This window comes from Triturus cristatus, chromosome 3_1, assembly GCF_964204655.1.
Source record: "Triturus cristatus chromosome 3_1, aTriCri1.1, whole genome shotgun sequence".
Lineage (NCBI taxonomy): Eukaryota > Metazoa > Chordata > Amphibia > Caudata > Salamandridae > Triturus > Triturus cristatus.
The window spans coordinates 285,346,045-285,369,326 of NC_140583.1; the positions used below are offsets into that span (position 1 = coordinate 285,346,045).

General features: G+C 44.6%; 1 long non-coding RNA gene across 3 annotated transcripts in view; it reads right to left on the reverse strand.

Moving 5' to 3' along the window:
* The window catches only part of LOC146860111 (uncharacterized), a 91,142-nt gene that overhangs the window by 53,059 nt on the left and 14,801 nt on the right, over window positions 1-23,282 (reverse strand). The window lies entirely within an intron of this gene.

A 23,282-nucleotide genomic window follows, 5' to 3' on the forward strand; every position in this document is an offset into this window, starting at 1 on the left:
TGGGGGCCCCCCTGGGCCCCCGCAATTTAATTTCAGCATGCCGCAGGACCTGGCCCACCCGGGGGCTTAATTAATTAATTTTCTTGGCTGGATTCGCGCACCCAGCGCAAATTCGGGCGATTTTTCTTTTTTTTTTAATGGTTTTTTGGGCCCTGGGGGTCCTTGTGGGACCCCCTGAGCAGGCCTAGGGGGTCAGGGTGTTTCTACTCTTCCCCCTTTTCTTGTTTTTTTGCGTTTCTTTTTCTGTTTTCTTGTGCCTCAATTACCAAGGAACAAGATGGCTGCCAACACTTCCTGGTTTGGAGTGTTGACAGCCAATTCCAATTAGAATAAAGCTCATGATCGGGAGGGTGCGCGGATCCACTGCGCCTCTAAATATCGAAACTTTTATTTTTGGATTTTCTCAGCAACTACTGAACGGATTTACACCATTCAAAAAAAGGTATCTTTCTGAACCAAGGGCTACCTTATTGCCAAATTTGGTATAATTCCGTTCAGCAGTTTCGGCTGTAATCGTGTCTAAAGTTTCCTATGGGAATTAACATGGAGAAAACACGTTTTGGGACCCCCCTTTTTTCTCAGCCCCCGCTTGCCGAAACACCCCAAAACTTTCAAGATAGGAGCTGACCGGAACGGGCCATAAGTTTGAAACTTTCGCGAAGATTCGTCAACCGGCGCCAAAGTTATTTGGAAAACAAAAAATGCTTTTCCTATGGAAATTAGGTCCTAACTATAACAACCTACTGGGAACCGCCAGTAGGTAATATATATATTAGATAGATAGATAGATAGATAGATAGATAGATAGATAGATAGATAGATAGATAGATAGATAGATTAGTTTTATTTTTCACACCATATCAGGAAAAGTTTACTGTCTGAGAAAGTGTGAAGCAGGCACCGATTCACCTGGGTGCATTATGCTCACTTGTCTCGGGTACAGGCAAGATAGACACTGTCACAAATAACTGGGTCTCCCCTCTTCTTGTGATCTCTAACAATAAATAGAGCCTGGATTGAACATTTCCTGACCTTGACTTATGTCCTTTGCGTACAACTTAAACCTGCATGTCATACTTTTTAAATACACACACCCTGCCCTATGGGCCTTTAGGGCCTCTTGTATGTGTGACTTCTATGTATTAAAAGAATGCTTTAGACCTGGCAAAAGGTTCATTTTGCCAGGTCGAAACAGGTCGAAATAGCACATTTCATATTGAACTACAGGCTGCAATGGCAAGCCTGAGACATGTTTTAGAGTGCTACGTTAGTGAGTAGCACAATGAGTGCTGCAGGCTGACTGGTAGCATTTAATTCACAGGCCCTAGGTACATGTAGTACCATTTTCTAGGGACTTACAAGTAAATTTAATGTGCCAATCAGGTGTGAGTTAATATTACCAAGGGTAGAAGCACCTCAGCATTGGATAGCAGTAGTAAAGTGCACAGAGTACTAAAGCCAACAAAAACAAATAAAGCAACACAGGATGGGTGAATGCAAAATGTTTAGGGGAATATCGCACCAAGGATGTCAGGTCTAACAAGGGGGATATCTCAGAGGCACAGTCTACATACTTCAGCAAACATGAACACAAACTCAATTTGTAATTATGTTAAATTAGCATTTATAAATGGGAGACCTCATGATATGGAAATTTGGGATGGAAATGACTCCTGCATAATATACAGACATATTTGCCCTGAGTGCTCAATTGCATGGGAAACTAGTATCCTGATGCTTATTTGGCCCTGGCATCATGCTACACTAGTGTGAGTGAACAGACCGAGGCCTTTGTAATGTAATGTAATGTAATTACACCGAGGCCTTTCTATTGGTAATGCAAATTCCAGAACCTGTGCTGTGACCTGGAGTGAATTACAATGAGTGACCTCATAATAGGCATTGGGCTACTGTTTTTGCTCTGGCAGAATTACATAAAGTGATGATGGTAGTCTACCATCATTTCTGAATCAATAGTGTAACCAGATCTTTTCCTCTGTGCAGGGAGAGGCAAGTCTACTGGCTCTTCTAATGTAAAGTTCAGCTGTTATGTTAAACTTAGACTGACACTGACATCTTGTGTGCTTTTTGAATGCTAGGATGTTCAGTGAGTATGTAGCACATTTGGGAGTAGGACTCTGTGCATTGTGTGATTCTGAATACAGAGGTCAGTGGTAACCATTTTTGAATCCCCTGCTTTAGCTTAGCACAATATGGAGGGTCAGGACTGCTTCACCAGTAGTGGAAGCGAGTTGCATGAATTCCTGTAGCTGAAGGGTGGAGATTCCACACACTGAAGTGAAGGAGGATGGAGACAAGGCTACTGTTAGGAATTCAATGAGGTTCCTGTTGGTAAAGGATTCCTGAATAGTTCTTCCTGAGCACTGCCATTTGTTTGATGGTAGAGGTGAGGGGTGGAACTATACTTTCTGTTGTTTCCAGCTGAGGACAGTTCCAGCCAGGTTCTTTCTCTGATTACTGCTTCTGGAACACAGATGTCAGGTTGATGAGACATGGTCATTGACTCAGTTAGCAAAGGAGCTTCTACATAATCTGGAAAGTAACAAGGAGAACTTTGTGTGCACCAAAGTATGTTCTTAGATCACATTGAATCTGGTAGAAAGGTTGTGCAATGGCAACTGTCCCACTTTATTTAAACACTCTTTTAGGAATACCTCCAAGTTGTATAGCAAATCAGTAAAGGAACACAACAGAATCTAATAGGGGTGCAAATAAAATATATCTCCACCTTGAACATGCACAGCTAATTAAGCAACTGACATGGGCTTATGCGAAAGCTGTAAGGAAAACCAAAAGCAATCATATGACTGAAAATGGTCCAAATTAAATGTAACAATAGCTTTAAAAGATTCAAAGAATTCTTGGTACTACACCAACCAAATAGAACAAAGCCAGACTATAGAATTGGGTAAAAACCTTCAGCTAAATTATTGAGAAAATGATTCTACATTGCTGTATCTTACTATGGAAGAGGGATTTAAAATAATTCAAATTGAAAGAAACGCTGACATAAGGCCTTGAGGTTTAGTGGAAATGCTTGAAAGGACCATTAAAAACGGTAGGTCAGGTAGAGCACCTGGACCGAATGGCCGCCAGCTAGCACTAATTAATTAAGAGATTTCTTTTGTTTGCAATGTTTCAGCTCATTGTTTGATAGTAGCCTTACGACAGCAATGATCACCAATTTCACTGGCCCCTGTCTAGAGGCTATTTTTTAAATAACCCATGTAGATTCCAGCTATTAGTTACTGCTATAAGGCGTACTTTTACAAGTTATGACCCTGTTTACATTTGGTTCAATATAAGGTATCCTGGCTAAAATTGAAAAAGCACGGGCTCACGGGCCGTAGGGGGGCGAAACATGTGTTGGCTGTGCCTCAAAACAACATTGTCTAGTAATACTAATAAGCACAGAAGACTCCAAATAAAACTTGGAGAAACAACGAGTTCTCAACCTCATTTTTACTAGTTCTAGGGTGACGCCAGTAACTGAATATGGACATGATTGAACCTTTATAAATACCAGTACTTGTCCAGGTATCTCCTCCACTACTGAATAAATGAGTAAGGGGCTTTCCATTTCCAAGGACAAGTGACACCAGATTTATCCTAATTTGCCAACAGCGGGACAATCAACTGAACCTATTACCCCTATTAGCCTTCTGTTGACAGGGTGAACAGTTTTGCTGATATCAGGAGGACAGTGAGTGATTTTAAAAAGTGCTTGCATGCTAGCAATCGGAAGAAGAAGGAGAAACTAGTAAGAAATTTCAAGGCAGCATTGCAGACCAGAGGTGGTAGACGAGCGTTCCAGGAGGAGTTAAATCCCTGGCACCTTACCCTCCATATGCAGAGTGGGGCTATGATTTACAGTACTTCTCACTCTATCGAGAAGATTAGATCACATCACATAACACTGGTCCTGATGAAATGCCAAAAAACCGCTTCACGGCTACTTGAGGCATGAAACCTGTTGACCCATTGCAAATACCATAGCCTAATAGCTGGCCTATGAGTGACCAATTCCCCGCTTACTTGCAGGGACTAGGACCATTATATCATGAGTTTCCTTCACTTTCTATTAAGCTCAACATCATTAGGGGGCATATGTATCAAACGATTTTTTACTCGCAAACGCTGCGATTCGCAAAATAACAGCGTTTGCGATTAAAAAATCGGTAATCGGGATGTATGAGCCAAATCCCATCGCAAAATTAAGGAATTGCTAATTTAGAGATTTCTTAATTTTGCGTAAGCATTTAAGAAATTGCAAATTACGATTTCTTAAATGATATGTAAGTAGCACCCAAGATGTGCAAATTATCCTTAAGAAATCGCAAATTACCACCAACTTCCAGTTGGTGGTAATTTGCGATTTCCTTTCAAAATGCACTTTTTTGATTTTTACAAAGTGCCACGTGGCGCTCATACATGCCCTTAGGGCATGTATGTGCGCCATATGCACACACATGCTCATTTCAGGGGTGCATCAGGGTGTCATCATGACACCCTTGCACCTTTGAAATTATTCTCAAATTGCGATTGGCAAATTGCGAATCGCTATTTGAGAATTACTTCCCATTCATTCCTATGGGTCTCCTGGCCCATAGAAATGAATGGGCAGGTATTCCTTAATTGCGATTTCGCAATTTGCTAATCGCAATTAAAGAATTTTAAGAAATCGCAAAAGTTTTGCAATTTTTTAAATACATCACGTTTTGCAATTCTCAAATAGCGATTCTTTAAAAATCGCTATTTGAGAATCGCAAATGGTGATGTTGATACATATGCCCCTCAGTGCTTAAATAGTTTGGCTGCAAGCAGGATCCATTACATCACTTCCCTTTGTCCATAACATCAACACCTGGGTGGAAGCATCACACTTCCAGCCGATGCGTCATTTTTTTTATGCTACCAGTTAATGCTTCAAATTAACGCAAGGCCTGACAAGTGACCATGTGGTTATTTGCACGCGTCAACTGGGAAGCGTCATTTTATGCTGACGCAATAGCTGTAAAAACCATGCTTCAGGCACATGCATCTTTTTGTTTTTACGCAATAGGGTAAATGCGTGTATTTGGGTGAACTAGGATGTGCTATACATAATGTACAGGGATTGCAGTGTTGGGTGTGAATAGTGGATTTGACCTGTTTACTGTCTTTCCATGTGTTTACTATGTGTGTTGAGAGTGGACATATGTGTGAATTTATGTTGTTAATGGATCACTCTATGCATAGTGTCCAAACACTCTGGTAGCACAAGGACACCCATTACAAGAGGTACCACGTGTGATAAGTTAGTCTTAGCAACCATTGACATTGCATTCTCTTCCCCAGGGATGTGACAAACTAGCACTTCCATGGGGTCAGCGCATCCACATCTATGACAGCGCAGCCTACTGCCAACCAGAGCTGTGCCCCACAGTAGCCGGATCTTGTGGCTTAGTGGATTAATACGTCCACTCTAGGAGCCTGTGTTTGACCTCATGATCGCAGATTCAAATCCCGGCAGGTCCACTCAGCCTTTCATCCTTCTGAGGTCGATACAATAAGTACCATTGAGTTGGGTAACAATAAACCTTGTTATTCAGTGCCTAGTTCCCCTTGGGTGAACATGCGCTGAACAAATACACATGGTATGTTATGGCGGCAACAGGCTGTGGGGAAAATTGGGAGGGTTACATCTTCCCTTACAGGCAAGTGTAGCGATTGAAGGAACCCATCTGGAAGGGGATGTCTGAAAGGTGAGATTAATCAAAAATGGACGGACCCAATGGTGTTGGTACGATCACTGGCAAGCAGTGCTTGGGAACCCACTAGGTGAGTAAAAGGCCCCTCACACACCAACCTAGTTGGTGTCATGCTTCATCATAGGGGCCCCAACCGGGTGGCCGAGCGCCTCCCGGTTGTGCTTCAACGCCTGACTACAGCGGAGCTGGTGTGGTGTGGTAATGTGATGTTGTGAAAAATTAAAAATACCTCTGAGAATCCTTGCCGGGGGAAATTTATTGGTGGCGGCTCAGGATATATTAAAATTAAAAATATGTGGAGCAACTATGAAAGAGATTTAATTTCGTAGTTGGCTATGTGCTTGGTCTACATGTTTCAGCCCACTTTAGAATGTGCGGGGCTTTCTTCAGGACCAGGAAGTGCAGTGAGTGGCAAAACAGGGCCACGTGAATAGTGAAAAAATAAAAAGGGTAATTTACCTACACACTCTCTAAGGTGTGTGGAAGCGATATCAGCTCAGTGGCAGACACCGCAGCGAAAAACACTATGGCTGAGTATTGATCGCTGATCAGGAAGGGGAGGAGTGCGCTCCTCCTGACACAGATTTTGGTCAGAGAGCAGCACCCGCTAGGCACCTACTGTGGTCTCCCGGCTCCTGGATGTATGAAAGGTGCCATATGATTGTTAGAGTATAGGCCATTCATATTCCAGGGCCATACCTCACACAAAAGTGAAAGTGTCATCATTGGTGACCAACATGACTCTCACTCATGCTTATGGTGCTATCCTAGATCACTATGCATGCCTTGGCATGACCTCGTACATATTGCTGACAGTAAGGCTGCGTAAATCATACCATAACTATACTCTGCATCAAGGTGGTGTTGCTTGTGCATAGCAGTGGGTGTTCACATGAATGCTGTTGCACTGGCAAAGGATAGTATGTAGCATCCGTATGTGTGATATGAGATCACCGAATGGATTTCATATGTGGATTCATTTATTAATGTAGCATATGTAGACAGTAGGTTTGGGACTGTGTTCCCAAGCACATACTATGAGGAACACTTCACAGTCAGCATACTACGAGTGGACTCTACTATCATCCATAAGTATGCAGCCATACAAATGGCTAGCTGTAGGAGAGACATACGCAGTCATAGCACACGATCTACTTTACAACACCATGTTAATTGTGATTGGCAATAGAGGACCGTTATGCTTTAAGGGACACAGTCCTGCACAAAAGCAAACAATCTATGCAATTTCCTCCTTCTATGTGTCCTGTGGAATGCAGGACACATAGTGATTGGACATAACAAAGAGACATGTGAAAATGTATCCTCATTTCACCTTCCCTTGAGAGGCACACTATTTGCACACAGTCCCAGGGTCCCTGAACATTGAAAGAGTGGAAATGTGTGAGATATTTATTGTTGTTGCATGGGAAAGGTACACATCCTTAACATGGGGTGAATGAATGCTGCACTTTGCTGTGACTTGCCTTACTGTATAACTATGAGGCCATGCAATGGAATGCAGACAGGGTTTGCATTGCCTCATTGATATAAGTTGTAGCGCTACTCCACCAGAGCATCATGGCCAGTTGTGCTCCATCAGCGCAGTTCACTTGTACATGTGACCCACAGTGGCATAGGCGGACATGTGTGACTTGCCAGATTGTGTTGCACATATGCCATGTAGCATAGTGCAAGTATGTAGGCCCACACCAACTATGTATGCTCTGTGTTATTCAGCCCCAGAATAATATGTCAACATATTCCAATATCATTGACTGTCATTGTGGTCTGTCTTGTGCTTGAGAATGACTTACTAACCAGTAGGCCATTCCCATAAAACCCATTCTGGAAGTGCTCATTGATGGTGGAATGCCAGAAGATGAATGAGTCATGAGCACTGCCTGGGTACTTTGCGAGTACATTGATGAAGAGGCCCAGATGGTCTACAATTGCCTGCAGGCTCATCGAATAGGTGTGCCTCTTATTGCGGTACAGGTGTGATGTAGCCGCTGGAGTGTCATGCATTTCCCCAGCATATGTGAAAATCCTGCAATGGCATAAAACAAAGCCTTGCTTGTTTTCCTGTTGTTGCTGCATTGTGTTGGGAAAGAAGAGGTCCTGGGGTGTGAGGCTTAAGATGGCATCCAAGATGGAGGGGAGAAATTTAGAGAAGAATGCCTGGGGTACTCCTGCCACTTGGTTGTGGTGGGTTGATAAGTCACAGATGCCAGCATGTGGAGTGCAGCCAGTAGCTTGGCCTGCAGAGGGAGGTTGGTGCAGTGCTGCGATGTTGACTGCAGCCTTGGTGCAATCTGATGCACAAGGTGGACAATGGACTCCCTCCAATTGCCTCCTGCTCTCTGAGGTCAGTGAGGTTGATACTCTGGTGGTATGTCAGCTCCCTTCTCCTGGGCTTCCTCTCTGGTGATGGTGACGGTGGTGGTGGTGGTGATGGTGCTGTTGGTGGTGGACTGCTTGGTGCTTCAAGCTGCAGTAGGAGTAGGTCCATAGTGCTATAGAGCTTGCCAGAGTGGTTTGGGTTTATTCTGCTTTCACCAAAGGGCTTGTGTAATTTTTACGCCTGCTTTTCTGGAGCTTTAAAACTTTGCAGCTATCGAGACTCTGCGCCAGTTTTTCCTAAGTAGAGTGTTTCCTAAAAATCTTGTTAATACAGCTGCATCAGTTTTACAAGGCTTTTTCAGGAGAAACGCCTGTCTTGCATATTATTAGCGATAAATGACGCAACAGGATCTGGTGCTAAAAAAAGTAGGCGCTGGAAGTGAAAAAGTGACGCTAAACCCTTCTAGCGTCATTTTGTAAATATGACACCGAAAAAAAGTGCTGCAGTGTCAAAAAAAATACTCTACAACGACGCTGGCTCCTTGTAAATATGCCCTTAGTTGGATAATCTCTTTTCTCTGCTCCCCATCACAGTGATTCCTAGCCTCTCATAGGAGGGTCTATGCTATATTAATTTATGCTCAATGGTAAGTAATTTTTGCCCTCCCTTTGTTCATATTAGACTGTATGCTTTGAAAGGGGAGATTTATACGTAATTGTTTTCTATGCTCACTTTCATTTTCTTGTTCTGTATCAAGTTATTTTATCATGTGACAAATAATAAATAAATAAAGGCTGCAAAGAAGGAGAGATTAAAGTAGAGATGAACAACTTTTGTCAGTTTTGCTACGTTTATGAGAACTGCTGAAAATAGATAGGGACTTGTCATAGCGGCAAAATTAAACATGTAAATGTACTTATAGAGCACACTGTCACCAGACGGCCACCTTGCGGTGTCGCCTTTTGCGGTTTCCTGGCGCTGATACTCATACCGCTGTGGAACCCCTCCTGGCTTTCCCTGTGAAGTGTCCACTCTTGGGCACCCCCAGGGTGAAGCCAGGCATCCTTAGCACTGTTGGGGCCGGTGTGGAGGCTAAGCAAGCTATTGCCCAGAGTTGCAGCGTGGGGCCTGTGATTAGAATAGGCACAAGTTGAGAATAGACAGGTCCGAGGAAATTGAGCCTGAGCCCTGCCGAGGCGGGGATTGAACCTTGGTCCCTGGCCAGAACTCTGCTTCAGGGTCTGCTGCTCTAACCATTGAGCCACACTCATCCACTAAGTCTTTTGTACAAGATAGGGTCAAAACTGTGCAGAATTATATTTTAATTAATGGGAAATTGTATTATGGAAGCTGATTCTTTGGAAACTGGTTTATTGTTTTGTGGCATTATATGGAGCTTAATACTCATCCACATTGAAGATAAAACGTTTTTGGGGGGTTACATAAGGCTAAGGAGAATGGTTTGTGGCTCAATACACATCCACAGTGAAGATAAAGAGTTTGAGAATGTATCAATTGTACAGAGCATTCATATGACTTGACCTACTCTCTATTTTATCATCTGTAGGATTGTGTGAAGGGTATGAATGATCATTTTAATGAGGATCAAATTTGTATTTCCCTTTGGAGAATCAAATCTAGGTGATTGTTTGTTAACTCCAAATCAAGGTGATGATTTATTCAATGATGCTCGTATTAAAATTATGATGGTTTTAATTAACTATAAAACAAAGATTAATTGATTTGATTTGTCAGGCAGGTGCACAGGTGTCACTATTCATTGTACATGCTTTAGATACTCCTGCTTGGAATCAACCCCATTGCCACCTGCCCATGCTGTTTCTCAGGAGCAGCCTGAAAATAACATTTGTAAAAGAATCATCCCAAACAGGTTCTGCATTCTTAGACAGTGGATCTACATTATTTGTCTGAAACAATGTGTATAATAGTGGGATCCAAATCACCACACTTAATTCCAGTCCCAGGTCCTTTTTGCCCAAAGAAGGGACTGCTCCACAGTGTACTCGAAGAACAGCTGTGCAGCCAGGGCTGCTGTACAACCAGGATCACCAAAGATCAGGGTACCTCACCTGAGGACTGTGTTTTCTGCTAAAGGAGCGGCCAAACTCCCTGATGTGCCTAGAAGCTTACCAGACTGCCTGTTGAGAGAGGAAAGGAACATGCCTGGCCCTGCAAGAGTAGAAATCAACTGTGTTCCTGGTGTGTGGAACATCTAGGAAAAGACATCTATGCAAAAGGGTGAAGTCAAGACCAACCCGTGCCATGATGACCCCCTCCCCTCCTTCCTGGTCTCTCTGTGTGTTTCAAGGACGAGCCACATTAAGACTGTTACAGAGCACGTACCACCATGATGCCCAGCTATTTGCAGAGAGCTAGAAAGGCTGGTGTTGCCGCTACTGACATAAGGAAGAGTAAAGATGCATTGCCACCAGAACGGTAAGCACAGATTTGCCCAGATTGCACAACTTATGGAAGTTCCTCACCACAGGTGATTTGGCCTGGGGGCTGCAAATGCTAAATCTGAACGCCCCTTTCTGCAACAAGTTTGGAATGCCACCACTGCCAAAGATGTGGGATGCTGCACAGATCTGCCTCGCCGATTGTCTCCAGCCAATATTGTCCAGAGACAAAGCAATTGTCGTCGCCCCCACAGGAGTGACCCACAGTTGTGTGGAGGGAGTAGGAACAGCATCTGCTGCACTGTTGCAGCTGCACTGATAACCAAAGAGGTAAAAGATATTGAACTAAGTTGTATTTGACCTGTGAGAGAATTCAATGATATCTGCACTTGTGCCTGATCTATGGTTAAACTGCAACATGTTGGGGATGACTGTTGACATACAATCCTGACTCTAGTGTGGGGAAAGGACACCAGCAATAAGGGGTGTAGCATAGCTGCTATCGTTACAGATTGCTATGTGTGACATTTTAATAATTTCTGTGTAATTATGAGTGACATTTCAACGACTATGAGTGACACTTTCTCGCAAGCAAAATCAAGCAATGAAGATGAGGGAATCATATAAATATCATAAATTACACCCATTTGAGCATAGCTGCTAATGTTTCAGATTGCTTATGTGTGACATTTTCATTTTCATGGAGAGTCATTCAAAGACTAAATGTGTGACACTTATAGTGGCACTTTCTTGCGACCAAAATCATGCAATAAAGTCCATGGAAACAGACAAATATCAAATATCACACTCATTTGAGCAACAAGAAAGTTGAACTCTACAGCAGGTGCTTTTACAGCTATTATTAAATTTCTAAATAATCAGCTTTCTCCACCCCAACCGCAGCTCCAGTTAGCAGCTGAACCACATGTAACAAAAAGATCTCTGTGACAAAAGCAGCAACCCACTGAGTTATCCACATGCAATACAATTCTGTGATATCCTGGTAGACTTTCTTTTCAGGAGGGATATTAACCCTGTAGGCTACTTAATGGTGAGAGTGAAAACTGCCAGTAGACAAAACTCTGACCTCTTTACTGTGGGAACAATAATCACCTGACTTCTCTCTGACATAGCAAGTCTCACTGTGCAGGGAAAATAAAGGCTGCTGCTACATAGTGCCACTTTCAAGCAAGGATATTAAACCGTTTGCACTAATAAATCAGAAAAGCAGCTAGTTTAGACAAAACTCCCACCTAAGATGGTCCTGCATTTACAGCACAGACAGACAACTTTAGTGTGCTCATGGTGCTATGCCGTGCTGAATCCCCCTCCCCATTCTCGAGACAAACATTTTATTTGTCAGCATGGACAGTGGGTTATTAAATTAACACGAGACTTACCCGAGTCTCTTTATAGTCAGAAAGCTCCACTGAAAGGAGCTCCTGCTGTGGTACAGCGAAGAACGCTAGCCTCTTCTTCAGAGTCAGAGGGCGATCTGTGCGCCACTTACTCAGCCTATGCCACCTGCTCTCACTGTGAGACTCACACCAGCATAGTGAGTGATGGAGTCCAGGGTACAAGAACACAGCAACAGCACATGTCGAAGTCAGGAGGAAGTGAGCAGGTGGTTGATTCTCGAACACAGGCTTTCTCCTTTAACTCTGGGCCATGCATCAGGGTAATTCCTGGGTGCCTTGGGGCCTGGCTGGCAGGCAGGCAGGCAATTCATCATCCTATCACAGTGTGCACTGACTGGACACGCCTCCCCTAACTATCAGTGTGTCCACGTGGGAGCTGACCGTGTTAGAAGCTGCTTCCGATGCACACCCGTTCACTCCGCTAACAACACCCAGGTCCGGAGGCTCTCGGCAGCTCCCAGCAGTTGAGTTCCTAGCAGTTCAGCAACAGACCTCTGGCAACCCGCCAGCAGCCCGCTACCTGCAACCCACTACTGCTGCTTGCGGTTTAAGGTCCTAGACCGCCGGCAGACCAGTAAGGAACCAGGAGTGAGGCGGGTGAGAAGCGGTGCGAGGAGTGTTGAGGGAGGGGAATCGAGATGTGGTGTCTTGCTCAGTCCAGCCCAGAGACCTGCAGACCCAGCAACCCCAGCGTGGACCCCAGCCCCACTCCTGACCCACGTGAGGAGGCGGGCAAGCCAGTGAGTCTGCAGGCTGAACAGCTGGGGGGGCTCCTGTGATCCTTTCTTCTAGGGGGCCGGCCGGCGAGCAAAGAACTTAGGTAAATTGAGACTGATTAAATAGAGCTTATCGGCGAGTGCAGCTGCTATCAGTCTGTGGGGCGCGAAGGGAGGCCCCAGGAGCGCTGCGGAGACAGCCAGGTTAGTCCCGGGTGAAGCCTGTGGCAGCCTTAGGGACCCCACTCGCCATCACCATCCCTGGTTTGTTGGGTCATTGCTCTGTGACTTGCCTCGAGGCCATTAGGCAACTTTAGGCAACTGTTTAGCTTTTGGCATAGCCCAATAGCATAAGAGTGCTAGAGAAATAATACCAGGACCCAAAAAGGGGCCACGGGAGAACCTCTCCGGCAACAACACAGACAGCCAGCTGGCAGCCATAAGGAAGGATAAAGGAATCCAGAAATGTACCGCCATGGCCATTTGCCAGATTATCTCCCTATTGCCCACCTTCCTCTATAATACTCAGCAGGAGGAGGAGGCGAAGGTAATCTGAAACAGGGAAGACCGGGGGGAGCATCAGCACCACATGAGGCAGAAACATCGCTGGTATTGAACTGTTGATCTGTTGCCAGAATTTAAGCCCCGTGCAAGAAAGAAGAGAAAAGTAAAAGTAGAAAAAGCAAAGAAGGGGTGCAAAATGGGAGCAGGACGTAGTAACCCCACAGTTCCAGTTCCTCGGACTAAGGCCGCAGTGGACGACAGCATCAACTAACATAACCTCCCTTGCCGACAGGGAAGGTCTGAGGCCATCGAGAGTACTTGGGAGGTACAATAAACACACCTCTTGCAAGGCAGAAAAGGAAGTGTGGCCGATATAGGCATTAGTATTCGCATCCTGAACCAGGAGGCAAGACCTGGGAAAAGAACGCCTCTCAGATCAGCACGCACATGGGACCCCAGTGTAAAGCACAGGAGAACTGAAGTGAGGGAAAGGAAAAGGAAGAAAAGAGATATGAAAGTACACAGAATGCGCTTAGGCTGAAGCAGAGGCGAACTCCCGCTGGTGCAGCAGAAAAGAAAGGGCCACGGTTCAAAGCAGAAGATGAAACTCAATCTTCATTTAAATCTCAATTACAGTGAAGAGTCTCAGACAGAAGTCCCCAGCCCCCACGCTAACACCATTGCAGAATAATATGTTCGCAACATGGCCCAGAATTCCGAAAATCCCATCCAAATTCATTTTTAGGTCTCGCCTGAGCCAGCGCTTTAGCGCTGCCCTCGCGAGAGCTTTTGTAAACGGGGGATTTGAAAGTGCAAACTAGTGCTTTCAGGCCGCCAACTACAGTGCATGTGCGCCGGGCGCCCGCACCATTTGGCAGCCTGCGTGATCATTTCGTGGCCGCTTTGATGTACTCAGTGAGCCGCGCTGCCACTGAGAACGTCAAAGCGGCCGCGAAAGTGCACACCATTTGCCACCCCCACTTCCTGCTTCCTGTACTGCAGTAGGCATAGTACATTTATTATTTTGTTTCCCATTTACCAGTTTTATTTTCTTAACAAATGATTATCATTTATTTATATTGATTTTTTTTATTAATCACAGGGAGAAAGGGAGACTCAAACCGTCTCGTAGCCCGCATCAATGCTGTACGGACCCAAGATGATGCCGGTGAATGCTGACCTCTGCTTCAGCATTATGATTGTTGTTGGGGGTCTGCATAGCTTGGGTTACCAGTTTCTTGTGTTTAAGATGTTCCTAAGCGGTGCGCTGCAGTCGTGTGTATTCACTAGTAACTGCATTACTCGGCTTGTTTAAAGGGGTTGTAGTCCCAGACTAAAACGTTCACTGAGGTGACAAAGCTGCTGACTTGCAGAAGTTGGACGGGGTTTGCCCTAAGAGACCTGTGTTAGAGCAGCGTCATACTGAAAGAGCTCTTCGAGCATCCATTGCTTACAGCCCGTAGTAAATTTCAGAACACTTGCAAACTTCTCTGTTTGTCTGAAGGTTTAAGACACTGGAATACCCTGGCCAAATTGTTGGACCCTACTTTCGTATCAAATTCTCGATGCAATCAGAAATTACATTTTGCTTCTTTCATCCAGTAGGTGGCGAAGTGTCGAGTTGAGTTTTTTCATTATTTTACCTTCCATAAGTGTAAATTTTATTATGTACACAAACATTTACGTTTTTGTTGTTGTTGATTTTTTTATCCTCTAAAATAATGGGACCTCCATTACCCCCCTTAAGCCACCCCTCTCCCCCCCGCACCCACCATATCAGTGGTGGAATTAGATGTAAAATATATTTATACAAAAACGAAGTAGGCTGGAAATATAGTCCTAACATTTTCCAAGTGTTTTTTCACAGCTTCCTTGTTTTCAATGGTAAATTAAGGCGAGAATAGAAAACAATGAATCAGTGTATAAAGTAGTTTCTCTGGTTGTAGAGACTTTCTGCAGGTCTGAGCACTCCACTTATTCAGTGAAGGGGCTGGCACTCAAGATAAAGCACGTTATTTCTACCCATACAATGAATCTGCTGCACTGAAAAGCGCACGAAGAATAAACTGCAGCGCAGGAACCAAGCTGTACTATTGGTGTACATGTGCAATGCACATGTTTGCTAGCCACATTAATCAATTGTGTTAAGGCTACATATACAAGCATAATTTGCCAATATCATATATCCTTGTGCACAACCCTGTGTGCACAGCACTTTTTTCAGTTTTCTTCCAAGGCACCATGCTTTCAGAGCTCCCCAGCACAGAGTGGTTCCTTGGCTCCCCTGCACCGCACCATGCGTATTCAGCCTCCCCCTCACCTCCCCCATCAACAAGCATTGGCATAGCCAATAGGTCTCGCTTTTGGGACCTTATAAGTATTTAGTTATGCAGCACAATATCCTTGGTGCAATAACATCAACTATTGCATAGCTAAAAACTTATAAGGTCCCAAATGCGAGACCTAATGGCTATGCCAATGCTTGTTATTAAAGATGAAGGCGCAGCTCTGTACCCTACAAGGGAGGAGGTAAACTGAGTTTCTCCCACACTGCAACCCCCCCTTAACGCCCAGTCCAGTGGGATCAACCAGGCGTTTCACAATTTAGGGTGAAAAGGGCCTTAGCATGCAAAGTACCCCACTTGTACAATCCGAACAGCAAATCGAGAGACAGCTAAAAACACAAGACAGAAACTCAAAACCAATTGATACTGTAACACAAGCGGAGGAGGCCCAGCTGACTGACTGGTGCATATTTCTAACAAATTTCAGTGGGCACAACTCTATCGCTGACATACAGCGAGATTACCCATCAATAACACAACAACACACTTCGCCTGAAAAAGGACACCTTACCTCAAAAGTGGGAACTCCTAAAGACATCGGAAAAGGGAACTCGGTAAACCAAGCTCAAGAACAGGGCATACCACCTAGCCTGTCACATACAATGACCACTGAGATCCCAGACAAAAATGACTCGGTATTTATCAACAAACTCAAGCCCCAGCTGACCCCTCAAATTTTGATCATCACCCCCCATCTAAACATTGGGACATGGGGGCAACTGCTTAAAACATTAGATTCCACTGCTAAAGCACTTCAATACCAATCAAATAAGTTTGACATTCAAATATGTCTACTTTAAATATTAGCCAGGTACATCACAACCATAGACTTGAGTTTCGGAAGGCTCAACACAACCATAAGAAGCCTACTGCAAGAAGCTCAAAAGCCACAAATGTATTCAGGCTTCCACTTCCTCTCGACTAATGAAAACAACAAAGACTGAATGTGCTCCATACTTATGTCAAAACTGACTGCACTACCCTCAATAGTAGGCGATCTACTACAGGATGTCGAAATGACCAGGCCAGGCCCAGAATAGAAATCCCACCAATACAACAAAACCTAGGGCCTTGCACACCACGGGCATTCAAACATATTCAGCGTCAAATTGCTTTGATCAACCAAAAAACCACACCCTTGGAGAAATTTTATTTCCCGGAAAAATATCGTGGTTGTAAATGCAGAGATTCACCAGGCACCTGAAAACATGGAAACCCACAAACACTAACAGCAACGACCTCACGAGGCAAGAAGAAAAGAACACCTCGGATCTGAAAACAGTATTCAAATTCCCTGCCATCCCGGACACCAAGCACCCACATCCACCAGTTCAACTATCTAAATGAAACAAGCAGCGGCTTAAGAAACAGAACAAAAAACAAACCAAATTGCTGCGAGAAACAAGACAGGCAACGACAATAGATACTTGCTTTTGCATAATTCAACAGAAAACACTTACAAGGCAAAACTCAAATTCACCCCCAGCGATCACAGAGCTCAGTGCCACCACTGAGACTGGTAAAAGGTAAAATCACCCGAGGAACAACTAACCTGATGTGGAGCCCAACAAATATTTCGCCTAACAAATCGGCCCAGAAAGATTGACAACTGTGAAAATAGAACAAGCAACAAGCTTCAGCCTGGGCACAGGCTGGGTGATGCTCCAAAGAAAGCATGGGGACGACCGTTCACAGCAAGGCCCAGACCGCCCCCCTAGGTTGCAAGCGACCAAGTAGCAGTGAAAGATGAAAAATTATCTGCACACAGGAAATAAAAAGTAACAACAGAAAGCCTCAGGCCGCAATCATCGAACTAAATCAAAAGGAGACCACTCCAAGTATAACCACAACAACTAATAATGAAAGATAACCCCTGGCACTTCTCAACACGTGTTTGAACAAGACGCTCAGGCACGGACAACAATATGGCGCCCTAACTATGTTTCACAAGGAAAGGAAGATACCCTGAATCAAGGCAATATAACACAAGCATTGGCATAGCCAATAGGTCTCGCCTTTGTGACCTTATAAGTGTTTAGTCATGCAACGCTTAATGTTGTTTCACCAAGAATATTGTGCTGCATAACTAAATACTTATAAGGTCCCAAAAGCGAAACCTATTGGCTATGCCAATGCTTGTTATGCCTTTATGCTTGTATTTGTATCTGTGTGATATAAGGAATAAGTCTCTAACTTTCTAGTATAGGGCGTGATATTTAGTGGTTTTAAGAGGTGAGCCTACAGAAGCAAAATAGTTTGTTTTGGCAGGTGAGGGCGACTTCGTGGGCAAGTGAGCCCACTGACGTCTATGGGAGGAATTTCGTCAATCTGGAAAAGGGAAAACGTTACTGTGTGGCAAACGCTGAGGGAGCGGCCCATGAGAATTGACAGCGAGACGGGAAACATCTAGAAAGTGTGACGACAACATTGAAAGTAGGCAAGAGGAAAGAAGCGAAAGGATAGGCAGTGACAGAGATAAAAGAGAAGATGCAGTGACAGACATGGGAGACGTTACATTGAGAAATGAGTCACGTCCACTGCAAGGATTATTCTTATCAGCAAACGCCTGATGAGAGCAGTGTGATGGCTAGACCTGGATGCCTGCATGTCTATTCACTTATTTAGGGAACATTTATTGCTTACTCAACACACAACGTCATCCCAAAGAATGTCTATGGTTTTGTGGGGTATGGAAGCATTTCTAGGGATCTCAGCACGCCCCTTGGGCTACAGAAGTGGGGTCTGACATGTAAGGTGTAAGTGTAAGTGGTCGTAGCGTTGTGTGCAACGAACGGTGCAAGGGTGGGCACAACAGCACGTGGACACTGGAGTCTTGCATCCACTGGCAAAACTATTCTCCAGGTCTTGCTTGATATTGGGCATCATCTACTGCTGATTCCATAAGGCAACTGCCTCATCTATCCTTATGGGAGCAATATCCCAGCGTGCATTGTCACTTGGCTGTGTAGAGTGGTATGAAATAGAACTCTTGGATGGAGTCAGTGACGTGGAACAGACACACACACACAGGCACACACAAGCACACACACACATACACACAGGCGCACACGCACAAGCACACACAGGCACACACACAAGCACACACTCGGATACACACACAAGCACACACAAGCAGACACAGGAACACACACAAGCACGCACATGGATACACATACAAGACCATTCACAAACACAGGCACACACAAGCGTACCTACAGACACACACACACAGGTGCACACACACACTGGGGTGGGGTAGTGAGCAAAAGAACGATGGATTTAACCCATGTCTCTTGACTGGGGTGATTCTTTGATTCATTCAGCATTCTGTCCATCATTTGTTACCGCAGCAGATTCCTACACATGGCATAGCAGTGTGCTCTCATGCTGGTGTGTTTGCAGGTGGTGGTGGTGGACAGGATCCGAACAGCAACAGAACTACTGCTAAACCCATCCCTAAGCAGTGCCTATTGGACATAGTGTTGCGTCCCAAAACAGGAATGATGCAGTATACGTTCCCCCAGTTAGCACTTCTTCTAGCGATGCAACAAATTGCAATGGGATGGGCTGGGTTTAAGGGGCCAGCATTGTATACCGCAGACTGGGCGTTGGCCGAGGAGACCCATATTAGGCTCTTACTGAAAAATGACGAAGGTGCCTGAAGACTTAGAGTAGACTCAAATTGGAAAGCAGGGGCTGCAGGGGAAAAAGGGGGGACAAATAGATCTACCGAATAAGGGGCATGTGACTTGAACTGAACTATGGCTATGATGTAGTGGGGTGAGCAATGGCAGGGATTAGATGGAATGGAGGAACATGCTGGGAAGACTAACCAAGATAAAGCAAGCAAGCTGAAGCGGTTTGAAAAGACATGTTGCAGAGGCTTTATTGTTTGGTGTACATGCATGTATGTTACTATACAAAATCTGAAATAAAGAATATTTTTTTTTTGAATGGATGTTATCACAGCCGACTGACATAAGTGTTGTTTGCATAAAAATGATACACTCTAGTGGGCCTGCTTCAGGACCCGTAACCACTGAATGTTACCACAGATGACTGTAATCAGTGCAGCCCACATAACCATACAGCTCATCAGGCCTGATATAGCGCCCATACCAGACCAGTACCTCTGTGCTATATTCTTAGTAAATCTAACATCAATCCACCTCAGCCAGCTTTTCAATACTTGCAGAGCAGAGGATCTAACTGCCACCGTCAGCAGAGAAAGTGGATTCAAAAATGTAAAGAATCTATAAACATAATAATACGGAACTTCCAGAGTAATTATGTCTGCTAGATAACTACAATCATAATTTGTGGTCCATCTCTCATACTTTCTCCCCCTCCAACACCCCGCTAAACGCTGAATAGAGTCAATTCCCACGTAGAATCGCAACAAATACAACACAATACCAAAACACTTCCCACATAGGATCACAACACTCTTCAAATAAAAAACTCCCCGCAGAGCAGCTTGCCATGCATCCAAGAGGGTTTACAATGCGCAACATGTCCCAGGAGATTAAGCTAAACAGTGGAAAACGCATTGTTTTCTTTCCAGAGAAATACCAATGTTATCATTCTAAAAAGGCATACAACTTGTGATTCTGTTAAATCAGCAAAGTCTTTTAGAAAGAAATGCATACCAAAACAAAGCAAGCCTGTGGTCCCTTTTTTCATGGAATATTGCAGCCTATTAGCAAGTGTAGGCCGATGCGAAGGAGGGAGCACAAAGTTTAATGTAGCTCATCCCTGCCCACCAGTTCACCATGACAGGCTATACAAATAAAACCAGAAGCATAGCTCCCATTCGTTCCACAGGTTCTGGGGCCCCGGGGGCCAGAGGCCTGAGGGGCCCACTGACCCCTGATTATTGCTGTTTTTCAGTGGGGCATGTCCTTCCTTGCGCTATGGTCCATGAACACTGGATACACCACTGTGTAAAACACCCGACTCCGGACAGGAAGGAAAAGCTGGGATTTTAAGCACTGAAAGTAAAGCGCTATTTTGCTGTAAGCCTCGCATGGTGATTGCACCATATCCGATGCTTTGGCATGTAAGAATGTCTTATATTGAAACCGTCTCTGTTTGCCAGCAGGTTCAGAGGGGTACGCAGGGCTCCTGCTCGGCAAGAGAGCGTCAGAGGAAAGCTAGGTCGAGACATTTCCAACTGCTTTACCAACATTCTCGCAGCAGCCTCGGATTACACACTGTACTACAAGAGGGAAAACCAGCGCGCGCCTCGCTCCTCACTTACTGAAAACCGTGACATGAAGAAACGGTTCACAACATCTCTTTCCTTCTTTCATTTAGTTGCTTCCCTGTGAAATGGATCCAAAAAAGAACCAGCGCTGAAAGTAAAAAATAAAAAAAACGAGCTGGGAGAGGAGGAGGCAGCAGGGGGAGGGGAGAAAGGAGGGGGCCTGCGGCTGTTTCCCTTGTGGGAGCGAGCAAGAACCATATGTTAAAGCTCGCTCCCGCAAGAGAATAGCCAAACGTGCACGCGTTGCATTCAAAGCAATGCAATGCGCGCATGTTTTTGTCAGAAAAACTGAATCGATTGCAAAAGGTCTTTTTGCCTATGCAGCACATGTGTGCTGTGTAGGCGAGACCTAACAACTATTGGCTGCACACTCAAAGCTCTGCAATCTGGAGTCCAAAGACATTGCATTGATTCACTTTGTCCCGTCGGACAACTTAATTAACAAAGAAGCGGCAGCAGTAACATGGACCTCCTGTGCAGCAGTGCATGCCATCTGCAAAAATCAAAATATACTTGAAGAATGGGGAATTCTGATCTTGCGTCCAAAAAAAGTCCGCTATCCAGCAGTCAGGGCAATCACTGACTTTAAAATCCCAATGGGCAGGGAGGAAGATTGAAAGGCCCCCCATTGTGTGGCCCTTTGTGTGTACTCTGGTTGCTGGGGAATAGAAACCACAGTATCCTACTATGATTGTCTCCTTCTCTCACCATGATTCCTGGATGCACAGAATATCAAGCGAGGTTAAAAAGATCATTGTTTCTGGGTCGGTTAATAGGTTTTTGAGGCCTGCAACAATCCAAGAGACTACAGATATTGTTGAGTTCTTTGTCTCATTGAATAAGAAGGGTCATTTGCTTAAAACGCAAGCAAATCCCTACTTGCTCGCTCAGGTTGAATCCCTGCGCAGCCAGTACAAAAAAGAAATCTGGAAGCCAAATGAGACCATGAGGAACTGCTCCAAACCGCACTGTTTACGGCATGTAGGTACAAGAATGCAAGACGTTTCTGGATGATTATAAATAGTCTGAGCAGTGGCTCATCCTCCCTTGCTACAAATGGGAACAACGTCACCGCAGAAAAATGGAAAAAGCACGTTACCACTTTATACAAAGCTACATCTATAAAGACCAATGAAGTGCCAGCCATAAACAAACAAAATCCTTCAAAGCTGTCGTCAATACCAAGTGTGGCCACAAACCATCAATATACAGTAACCTTTGATGCTAGGAGAATAGCAACAGCAATTCGAAACAGTAGAGGAGATAGTGCACCAGGCCCCAACAGCATCCCAGCGTCAGTTTACAAACATGACATCGACTTTTGGTCGGGCATACTGAAAATGTACTCCAGAGATGCACAGTGCCAGCATCCTGGCAAGGCTCAATTCTTCATCCTTTTTACAAAAAGGCCCCACCTCGCTCCCAGACAGTTACAGCTATACAGCACTACTGGACATTGGGGCAAAATATTTTGCCTCTTTACTACTGAAGGATTTACAAGATTGGGCAACGAAAAAACAACCTGTTTTCCCTCAACTAAACTGGGTTTAGAACACAGGCAGGCACCATACATAAGCTGATAGCCATAAGGATACTAGTTACCAGACAATTACAGAAAAAAGAGGAGCTGTACTGCTGTTTTATAGACTATAGTAAAGCCTTTGACCGAGCCAGCCGCCGCTTACTGTGGCCCAAACTTACAGCCTGGAAAATCCCAGAGCCATTACTACAAGGCATCAGTTTGCTCTACTCCAAAACATGGGCCAGAGTAAAACTAGGACGACACACCGCGGTTTTAGAAAAAATCAGCGTGGAACAAGGGGGCAAACAGAGGTGCGTATTAGCACTCACCCTTTTTAGCTTGTACATGAGCGATTTGGTTCCTGCATTAAACCAAGTAAACAGTCATGCTACTAAACTAGCTAACCAACACATCTCTTCCATGCTTAACGTGGATGACGTCGTCCTGCTCAGCCAAACGCTGGTAGGGCTTCAAAGACTGCTAGATGCATTAGATATGCATGAGATGAAAATTAACTACGAAAAAAACAATATTATCTTCGGCCGGAAAAAAACCCAGCAGCATTGGTATCTTGACAACCATCGCCTGACCAGCGTGAACAAATACAAATATTTGGGCTGCTGGTTAGACAACAAAGGAGGTCACTTACTGGATCTGAACTAATTAAAATCAAAACTTGCTATGTTGCAATATGCCTTTCGAAATATTGTCAAGAGCACCAACCAGCTCTCTTTGAGGCACTGCTGAAAATAGTCTCTGCCAAATAAGCGGCCCCAACATTGCCATATGGGTCAGAGGCTTACCCAGGGAAACGGGGAGCCTTCTTAAACAGGGCACAGATCGCAGTGTTCAGGTCTCTATTTCAATTACGAGGTAATACCCAGCAAGCTCAGATCAGGGTGGAATTTGCATTACAGGGCCAGCTGTTTTGCCAAGCAAGGATCATTGAAAAACCTTATCTGTCTCAAAGTTGCGTGTC